We start from the raw sequence: 11,423 nt of genomic DNA on the forward strand, positions 1-11,423 counted from the left end.
TTGTTACACTGTGGCTTGTTTCGGCAGTATACACAAGAATCAAGCATCAAAGGCTGATTTTGACTAAAGGTAATGATTTTTTTTGCTTTTTTTTTCAGTGTAAATGAATATTTATTTAAGCATATTTGTTTATTTACGGATTATTTGTTTTTTTCCGAAATGTTGAGCGTTATTTGGGGTTTAGGGACACTTTTCCCATTGTTTAGGGTTTAGGTTGTTACGGGACCATGTGTTTGGTCATCGGCAATATCTGGGTCTTATTGAAGTTGCTGAGATGGTGTATTTTATATATTCTTTGGTTTGTGGTCCTATTTTGTTTGGGTTTGTGGTCACATTTGTTTCTGTCATTATCTTGTTTCAGGTTTGTTGTTCCCTTTTCTTTTTTTTTTGGGTTTGTGGTCCCATTTCGGGTTTGTTGCTTAGGGTTGCAAAAAAATTCGATTTTTTTAACACTATTTGTTGTGGTTAGTGGGTATTGATGTGTTTGCCATTATGGGGTGACTTTTGTTTTGGTTTGCTAGCTGATGCTTTTATTATGCATGCTGTATCCAGAATTGCTTTACTCTGCTTGTGGACCCAATGCCTTTACTCTTTTTTTTTTTGTTTTTGTCGGCTCACTAGGACGTGTCATTGTTTTGTTTATTTGTCTATTTGTAGGACACGTAATGTATCCAGAATTGCTTATGTTTGAGGTGCACCATGGTGGCCGATTTAATAGGGAGCATAGGGTCACATATGTCGATGGGGATATATCACATTACTCTGACCCATATAATAGAGACGAGTTGTCATTTATTTAGATAGAGAGGGTAGTTATGACTTATGGGTATGGTCCTTGTGACCTTATTTACTATAATCTACCTACCAAAAGTCTAGATGAAGGGCTACAACTTATTTCTTCTGACCATGATCTCATTCAAATGGTGGAGCACTATAGGGAGCATGGAATTGTAGAGTTATATTTGGTTGCCTTTGGTGTAGTAGATGTAGGTGTAGAAGTAGAAGTACACGGAGAAGAGGGTATTGTTGATGAGGAAGAAAAAGAAGAATATGAGAGAGTGTCTGTATACAGAACTGACCCATTATGGGATCAAGTTCTAAGCGATGACTCTGATGCTTGTGATTTAGATGGAGATGCAAAGGTGGGATTAAAACACGATGATGTTCGAGTAGATGAATGGTTTGGACTACAACCAGAAGATGATGATGTTGTGGATCAGGAGGTTGGAGTAGAAGCATCAGTTGGTGAAGCAAAAGAGGGTGAGGGTGAAGGTGGGGGTGGGGGTGAGGGTGAGGGTTATTCAGATATTTCAGATAGTGATGAACTGATCTCACCTAGTGCTAGTGATGAAGAAGGTGCGGCTGAGGCTGAGTCTTCAAGGCGGCCCAGTGTCACCAAGAGGGTTCCATTTAGTAAGGATGGTTTGAAAGATCCGATTTTGCAGCGAGGTAACACTTTTCAGGATGTGTATGAGTTTAGAAAAGTCATTAAGCAGGCCTCTGTATTGAAAGGGAAGGATTTGACTTACCAAAAGAATTCAAGGACTAAATGCATTGCAGTGTGTGCAGACAAGAATTGTAAGTACAAAGTTTATAGGAGGAGTTGAAAGACGAGTCCACGTTCATGCTAATTTCAATTAGGCCTAGACATACATGCCCTAGGAGGTACAAGAATCACTTGATCACTTCGAACTGGATTGTCGAGAGGTGCATGGACTGTTTTAGGGATCAGTCGAACATGCCTATAAATGTCCTGAAGAAAAAGATGAAGAAGAAGTGGAATGTTGAAATCCACAATAGTTCCTTGTATAGGGCTAAGAAGAAGGCACAACAGACCATCTATGGGAAGTTGGGTGAGCAATACTATTGATTATGGAACTACTGTGCATCAATTAGAAGCACAAACATTGGGAGTTGTGTAATTCTGATGGTTGAGAGACCTATGCCCGAAGTGCCTTGTAGATTTTAAAGGATGTACATGTCATTGGCAGCCATAAAAAATGGATTCAGAGATGGGTGTAGGCCTATCATAGGCCTTGATGCATGTTTTTTAAAGGGGTTTACAAGGGATAGTTAATGACAGCTATTAGAAGGGATGCTAATGATAACATGTATCCAATTACTATAGCTATGGTGGAGGCAGAGACTAAGGACATCTGGACATGGTTTCTCGAGGCCTTATTAGCAGATCTTGGCCCTAGGGGTCCACATAGGTGGACTTTCATTTCAGATAGACAAAAGGTAAGTATTTCCATATTTCTTTTCTTAGCAATAGCACTAAGCAATAATAATACCTTATGATCTACATGTCTTGTATGTGATTTGGTATGTTAAATCTAATGAATTTGATACAAATATTGTTTTCATGTGTGCATGGATTGGTACCAAGCCTACATGAAGTGTGTCCTCATGCTGAACATCGAACATGTGTGCGGCACTTATATGTCAATTTCAAAGACGATGGTCATAGGGGGTGTTATTGAAGGACTTGTTGTGGAGAGCTGCTTCATCTTATACACAGACTGGATTCTATGCTGCAATGGAGGAGATCAAAGGCCTAAACCATAAAGCATACGAGTACCTATAAAAGGTTGACCCTAGAACCTAATGTAGAGGATGGTTCAACACAAGTACAAAGGGTGACCTTCTGCACAACAACTTGGTTGAGTGCTTCAATAGCTGGATCCTCAAGTTTCAGGATAAGACCATCTTGACAATGCTGGAAGGAATTAGGGGCAACTTAATGAGAAGGTACCAAAGGAAGAGAGATGTTGCAAGGGCCATGGAGGGGAATGTGGGGCCAAAAATTAAAGAGAAGTTGGAGATAGAGGAAGATTAGGCCAGCCATTGTACACCAATATTTGCTGGTGATGGTTTATTTGAGATTGACTGCAAGGGCAGGAAGTATGTGGTCAATTTGTGCCATATAACATATGGGTGTAGAAAATGGGATATCTATGGCATTCCATGTCGGCAATATGGCATGGTGGAGGCAACCTAGAAGATTATTTGAGTCATTACTTTAGAAATGAGATGTACTTAAAGGCATATGCACCCATCATTTACCCTATACCAAGTGAAGAGCAATGAGTTAGGACAAATCAACCGAAGATTGAACCACCTAAGTCAAGAGCAACTATAGGTAGACCTAAGAAAGTTAGAAATAGAGGTGCTGATGAGACATCAAATCCATACTCAGTTAGAAAGGGTAGCAAGAATAACCAATGTGGGATGTGCAAGAAATATGGTCACAATACAAGAACATGCACTGTTAGGATAAGGCATGATGAAAGACAACAACGTAGGAAAACTTTCTATAGAGAACATGCTACAGATACTGACTGCAATCTTGACAGGGTAATGTTTCTTATTTGTGATCGTTTAGCATACATTTAGTATCTAAAGGCATATGTTTCTTCATACTGTGAGTTTAATATGTTTGAGTTGTTCTGTGATGGTTTCTGAAATTTGATGTGTTCTTTTTAGTTGGGTGAATCCTCTAGTGCACCATTTGTGGGTCATTCCAGTGCACCAACATCTAGTGCCCCATCTACTGACAATCCTATTGGTACTACTGTACCAACTCAGGGTCGGGGTCAAAAGAGGGTAAGAGCAAAAGGAGAGGGTACAAGCACTACATCTATTGCACCAAGTAAGGGTGAGAAGAGCACTAGAGGAACGGGTGTAAGCACAAGATATACTAGGAAGAAGGTCAGTACCAGTTTGGCAACTAGAAGTAAAGTTGGAGGAAGATTGAGAGCACATCCTACACAAACTAATCCAAACACTCGAGGAAATGTGATGGTTGACCTCACTAGGAATCCTTCTAGACCGCCCTAGGTTCCAAGAGGTGGACCTGCATGCTCATGGGGTCCTCCAGGGTTGTAGGTGGCATAACTTTCATATTAACTCCCCCTGACTTTGACATAAACAAGGCAAAAGCAACAAGTTCTGACATTCCTCCACCTGTAGGTAAAAAGGATAAATGAAATAAAAAAATTTGGCAAGTCTGATGTGTATTTTTGGATATGTGTTGTACATTTTGGAAGGGCATGGACAACATGGTTATGATGTATATTTTGGATTTCTATTGTGTATTTTGGAAGGGCATGGACAACATGGTTTTCAGGATGTATTAACTTAACTTATGATATTTAACAACATGGTTATGATTTGTAACTTATGTTATTTAACTTATAGTGCTATTTTTTGGAAGGGTTTAATTTGTAATTTCAGTAGCTAAATTTGATGTGTTTTGATGTTATTTGAGTAATGGAAGGTTAAGGAACTGTTATGTATTGGTTTGTTTTTTGACTTGTTTTAATGGAAGGTTATGATAGTATTGATGTGTTTTGATGTCATTTGACTTTTGTGTAATGATTGGAGGAATTTGTTTGGTTTGTGATTGGATGAGTCTAGCTTTTCTATTTAGGTTTTTTATACCACAGGTTTACAGGAACACATTTCGTACCATTTTGAAACCAAGTGGTTTATGATGGCATTTTGGTATTGTCTGTTATTGCCTTAATCTGTTGGTACCAATTTTGGACCCAAAACAACAATTGGTAACAAGTGGTACTAACAAGTTTACAGAGACATATCAAATTGGTCATTTACAAGTTTTTTGGAACCAACACAGCATTACAGAATATCACCCAATGATAACATGTACCATTTTGAAACCAAATTGTTTATGATGTCATTTCTGGTATTGTCTGTTATTGGCATTATTGCCTTAATTTGTTAGTACCAAATGTTGTTTATAACTCTGTGAACTTGTTAACAAATAGACCAATTGAATGGCCAATAACATCCATCCAATTTTGGACCCAAAACGACAATTGGTAACAGATTGTAGCAACAAGTTTACAAAGACATACCATATTGGTCATTTACAAGTTCTTTGGAACCAACACAACAATTAATATCACCCATGAACAACAATATTTCAAAGATAACAACTACAATACACTTATCAAGGAAAATTCATAATCCGGCTAACAATTACAAACCAGTTACCACCATTGAACACAATCCGACCAGCACTCACAACATTACAAGGCATTATACCATTACAAAAAAATTTCATGCCAACATCATCCTCGATGCATTGCACTGGCTGTGAGAATGAGGATATACCAGCAACAACAAGAATATCACCCATAAACAAACAAAGGCAAATTTGTACTTCATCTCTACTGATTGAAGCTTCATCTTCTGTCTCTCTAGTTTCGACTTGTATTTCTCAGCTTCTTTCCTATATTTCTCAGCTTCTTCCCTGCATTTATTAGCTTCATTCTTATTCCTCTCAGCTTCAGACTTATATTTATCTGCTTCATCCGAGACCTGGGTTCCACTCAATTCCCGTTCAAGCTTCAAACTCTCGTGCCACTTCCTCAACCTTGATACAACTCTTAGACCGTACACACACATTTTAGGATCATGCCATGGAAAATAATCATATTTCACAACTTCTTGCTGCATAATCGAAAAATCCCATCGATCAAAACTTGTGGAACCCTAAGGGGAAAAAAAGAAAGAAGGGAAAACAGAGATGGAACCCTAAGGGGGAAAAAAAAAATTGGGAAAACAAAGATGGAACCCTAAGGGTAAAAAAATTGGGGGAAGAAATTACTTACCTTGTAATTTACACAAGAATAAAACCTTCTACCAAAATTTTTCATGGTGAAAGATGTCCACGAACATGCTTTCAATTCACATTTACACAGTGGACTGGTAGAGGTTGCCGAGCTCAATTCACTATCGAACATAGATTATGATCGTAAACCCTTCCACGTGAAGAAGGAAAGAAATTAACTCATGCAAAAAAACCCACTTTTCACGCGTTGATGGAGATAGGCCGAAGCTAGGAGTGTATCAATGTATGAGATAAGTGCTTTTTGAAGGAGGTTTCAGACTTGATTTATCCATTGAAGTCAGGGGCAAAGAAGACCAAACGCATTAAAAAAGTCACGTGGAAGTCACGTGAATCGACTTCCGTCACGTTTTAACGCCGAGAACAGACGGAATGCCCTTTTGGGACTCATTTTGATAGTTAAAATCCCGGGTTCGAGAGAAATGATAATTCAGTATCCTTTTGTCAAAACGCGGTATAGTTCGATACCCTTTTGTGAAGTTGTCCCTTTTTTTAAAAAAAATATAGAGTAAATGTATAATAAATTCCTGAATCGCGATTTGAAATAACCTCCCACGGTTTAAAAATTAATTTGTACACTTTAAGTTTGTCACGGATTTAAAATCAATCATTTCGTGATTTTTTCGTCTATTTTCGGAACTTCCGTTAGGGTTGAGTCACCGTTTGTCCACATAGGCATCGACACATCAAGCAAAAAACGATGTCATTTTAAATGATGGCTTTACACGTCAACCTCAATCATGCAAAATTTCTTTAAGCAGTTTTTGAGGCTTGAAGAACATCAACACTTGGGGAATGATGATTAGAAAAGAAAAAAAAAAAAAAGATGAAAGAAGGAGAAGGAGCGGGTGGAATGGAAGACATCTGTATAGGAAAGGCAAATAATGTTGAGTATCGGTAAGTTATCTTTACGGTAGTTTCAGTTAGGGTTTCTTGCTGAAAGTTCTCCAATCTGATTGTTTATGGTTTACAATCACCGTCACGGTCGTCTTCTTCAACGTCATCCATGAGAGGTGATGTGGGTGTGGATGCACAAATGTGCAAATGCGGCATTCGATCTCCATTAAAAACTTCTTGGACAACAACAAATCCTAGGAGGCACTTCTTTAGGTATGCCATGTATGATGCACAAATGGTAAGTGAACTATACCCTATACGTTTGATGATATATCCAAATCAGTAAAACTTATGTGAATGTATGTATAACCGTTTTTCTTTTTCTTTTTTCTTTTTTTCCTTTTTTGGTTAGAAAGCCAGGCAATGTCGTTTTTTTCCATTGGTTTGACAAAGAGACATGTCCCTGCTGAAAAGAATTACTGCCTCCATTGCGTAATGAATTGAAGTGTTTGAAAAATGAGGTGATACAACTTAGAGCACGGAAGGGGCAACTTACTCATATGTTGGTGTCTTTGTCAATTTTATTTATTGCTTTGGTGGGAGTTTGATTGAAGGAGTGTACGGCCATGCATTGACGTAGTTTGTTGTAGTGTATGTTTGTAATTCCTAACAAGAATGTTATAGTGTAATAACCATCTAAATGTTGCTCAAGCCTTTCTTTGTGCATGTAAATGGCAGCACAAGCATGTGCACAAGGAATACCATTGATCTGACATCTCCCACACATGCATATACCTTCAGCCAAATTAATTGTTCGACGTGTGTCGAACATGTGGTCAACCTCGAACTCCAACTCATTTTGCCATCTACATATACAGCTCCTTGCTTCATCTTTGAATCTTTCCAACTTCTTCTGAATTTTTGGACATATTTTGTGAATAGCTGCTCGGATTCCATCTATTTTCTGCTGAATTATTTTCAGCATAGTCAAGAGTGGCTTGTCCCTAGATTTTTTGATCCATGCATTGAATGTCTCCGCAAGATTATTCAAAAGCATATCACTCTTGGATTGGGTAGAAAATGCATGTCTAAACCAAGATGCAGGGTTGACATCATTAAGATACTGATAGACACCAACATCCATACCTTCTATTACTTTCATGTGATGCTGAAAAACCCTTGCATTTGTTGCTCTTGCAACTCCCCACAATTCATCCTTAAATAATTTTCCCATGTATCCCCTTACCTTGAAGTTTACATGTAGGTGACGCACACAAAATCAATGCTCAGCATGTGGCAACAAATGATCTACTGTGTTGCCAAGCCCCTGCACAAATGCAAAAAATTCTATCAATAAAGTTCATAAAAAAAAAAAGAAAAAAAAAGAGTAAACATGACTTCCTCATTACCTTATATCGGTCAAACATAATAGTTCAACCACAACCTTTGCCACTTCCCACATAAATATCACCAATAAGAATACGTATAAACCACTCTCAAAATGCCCTGGTCTCAGCCTCTGCAACCGCATACGCAACGGGGAACATATCATCATTCTCATCTTTCTCAATGGCATACAACAACTAACCCCCATTTTCTTTTTTTTCTTTTTTTTTTTCTTTTTTTTTTTTTTTTTGATGAATAACTAACCCCCATTTTCCCCTTTAAGGTGGCAAGCATCCAAACTTATGACTGGTCTACAACACCTTTCTTGCATGCATCCAAGCATATATACATCTACCGGAAGCAAGGTCCTTCAATTTGCACATATGCACTACTGTTGGGATTTGACCTTAATATGACCTCATAATACTTCATTGCATGACAGTATTGCTCCGAATAACTACCAAATATTTATCAGAGCTATCTTTTTTGCTCTCCAGCATCAGCCAATGGGAACATCAATGTTGTGATCCCTCTTCACCCTTTATTGCAATACATATAGGGTCCATGTGGGATCATCCTTGAAGCTTGACATACACTCGATGGCAATATACTCCACATCAGCCCTTCTGTTCTCATATTGATTTCAGCATTGATGATATGGTTTGAATATTTTTAAGGATAATTACCTTTTTTTCCCATCAACTATCGCATAGGGTTGGCAATTTGGGTTGTCGGGTCGAGTTCAAGTCAACCTGCTTGACCCGCCAACCCGATTAGGCAAACTCAAACCCGCCATAATTATTAATTAGGTTGAAACCCGCAACCCGAACACAACATGACTAACCCATCAAGTTATCCGACATGACACGATTAAGTTAACGGGTCATGTTGACCCGACTTGACTTTTTAAAAGATTTTTTTCCTTTTTTATTTTCCTGGATGCCGGGGAACCATGGCTTTTGTTTTAAGATATATTTTTTTAATAACATTTTTTTTTAAAAAAAAAAACTAGGTTTAGTAACTTCTGATTTTTTTTTTAATAAGTAAATGGGTTGGCGGGTCAACCCGTTTATAATCGCATCGGTAAACAGGTCAATCCGCCAATTCGTTTAGCCTAAACCCTAACGGCCTAACCCATTTTGTGTCAGATTCGCAGGTTGTGTAAAAATTGCCAACCTTATACCGGTCATTGTCAATATGCCACCACGAACTCACACATTGACCAAAAAAGAGCATGAAACTACCATTTTCTTACTGTTACCCCAATTTCATTAAGGAATCTCATTAAATCGGACATAATATGCGATTTTTAGACATAAAATTTTGTTTAAAGACAAAAATGCTCTCAAATAGTAATTTAATCAAAAAAAATATTAAACCTAATATATATATTATAAACAATACACACAAAAAAAAAAGGAACAAAGAAAGAAAGAAAGAAAGAAAGAAAGAAAGAAAAAGAAAAAAGAAAAAAGAAAGGGGGTGGGGGTGGGGGTGGGGGTGGCTCGCAAGCCACCCTCGAGAAGCGTTTTTTGACGTGTGGTACCCAATCTTGTCAGTGTTCATGCTCTCGATCAGCCTCTTTGTCACCGCCTCCTTCTTCATGTAAGCTCAATCCGATCCCCAAAGCGCACTTTCTTTTGTATTTCCATAACACTTTGTTTTGTTCAATGCTTTTAGAATTTCTAAAGATTGTGCTAATGTGATCCAGCGCACAGTGAAAATAAGCCACCTGGATGATAATTTGTTTTTTTTTTGTAGAAAATTAGTATGTGAGCACGTCCGATTAGTGTGTGAAAGAGATATATCTAATTGTTTTCTGAAGCACTTGTTCTAGGGTTTTGAATGGATGGAGATTTGCTATTATTTTGTCTATTCTATTGTTCTTGGCCCTATTTTCCATCCGATGCAAATGACACAAATTCGGTGTTTGTTGGATCCTAAACTTTCAGATCAAAAGAAATAGAAAGGAGATTTGCTTCTTTGAGTCTTGAAAAAACAAAAATTTCAAGAAAAAAAAATTGTAATCTATGGGGGTGGCTCGCAGGCCACCCTCCTCCCCCTACCCCATTTCTTCCCTTTCTTTTTTATTTTTTTATTTTTTGGATTGTGATTGTTGTAGAAACCAGGAGAAGGACCACCGCCGAGCACTCAGCCGTCGAAAGATCTCCAAGAGCTCTTCAGAGGATATTGAGATCGAGATTGTGGAGGTTCTCTTTGGGCTCAAGAAGCAGTCCCAGAGCAACAAGACGCAAGAAAGCAATGGAAACAAGCTCGAGCCCAGAGACACAAAAGGCTCTACTCATGACTCAAGGGCTTCGCGTTCTTCACCACAATCTGATCCTAAGTTTGGTGTTGGTGAGTTTACTGCTCAGCTTTTTGAACAAAACTTAAGCAAAATAATTTTATTTATTTTTTGGTTTAATTATTTGTTCATTCTTCAGGTGCTGTTGAGAAAAATTCAATTGCAACTGAAGCAGAGAAAGTTGAAAGCGAACAACAACTGGAAAAAATGGACACTTGATCTCCAAGAGCAGGTTTTTTATTATTATTTGTTTAATTTTAAGGGTATTATATGTAAATTTTGATTTTAAGTTATGGCATTTGAGTCTTTTTATGAATTTGACTGACAAAAAGGAGATTTTGGTATAAAAATGGTAGTTCCATGCTCTCATTTGGTCGGTGTGTCAGTTCGTGGTGGCATATTAACAATAGCCGGTAGTTAATGGGAGAAAAAGTAATTACCCTATGTTTTTATCTGTATTGATTCTTTCTTTTCATCAAAAGATGCATGAATCCTGCAATCACAACATTGCTCCTTGCAAGCTGCACTCACCCTCACCCTATCATTGTGTTCGTATTTGAAATCAAACCCTTGTTGCATAGTATACCATTTTAGTGCCTTTTTAAACACAGAAGTATTAACAAACAGCAGACTCTTCTCTAACTCGATTGGTATTCTCATGTCATTGCTCTCAATGAACTAGCTATACCTCATCTTTCTTTGGCTTGTCCCATCATCACCAGATCCATCCAAACTTACCAACTCTTCACCATCTTCATGTGCAGTGTTTGCATGATGCTCAGCACCAACAAACTTCCCTGCCAATTATCCATATATAGTCCTTTTTTAAGTAGGACATTAGTTGTGAACAAATCCTCATCATCATCAGTTTTATTGAAGTCACTCAATTGTAATTCTTCTTCATTTACTACATCTATCACACCACTACCTTGACCACCACTGCTTCTAGCAGACACTCGACCACCCTTTCTAGCAGTGGCAGCCCCCATTTTCCTTTTTTTTAACAATGGCAGTATCACTGGCATTGCACTTCACATTAGGCCTTTTTTTTCCTCACACCCTTAGGTTTTGTTTCTTTTTTCCATGCAATAGCCTTCTTTTGTGAAGTTTTTGTTGCTGTTAGTTTGTAATTGGCCACATTCTGTTGAACAAAATCACTTATTTGTAAAGATGCTTTTTTAACAGGGATTCCACTATTCAGAAGTACTTCCAGAAGATTCTATACAGTTTGCAAGTCAG

The sequence above is a fragment of the Alnus glutinosa genome, chromosome 6 (assembly GCF_958979055.1).
Source record: "Alnus glutinosa chromosome 6, dhAlnGlut1.1, whole genome shotgun sequence".
Classification (NCBI taxonomy): domain Eukaryota; kingdom Viridiplantae; phylum Streptophyta; class Magnoliopsida; order Fagales; family Betulaceae; genus Alnus; species Alnus glutinosa.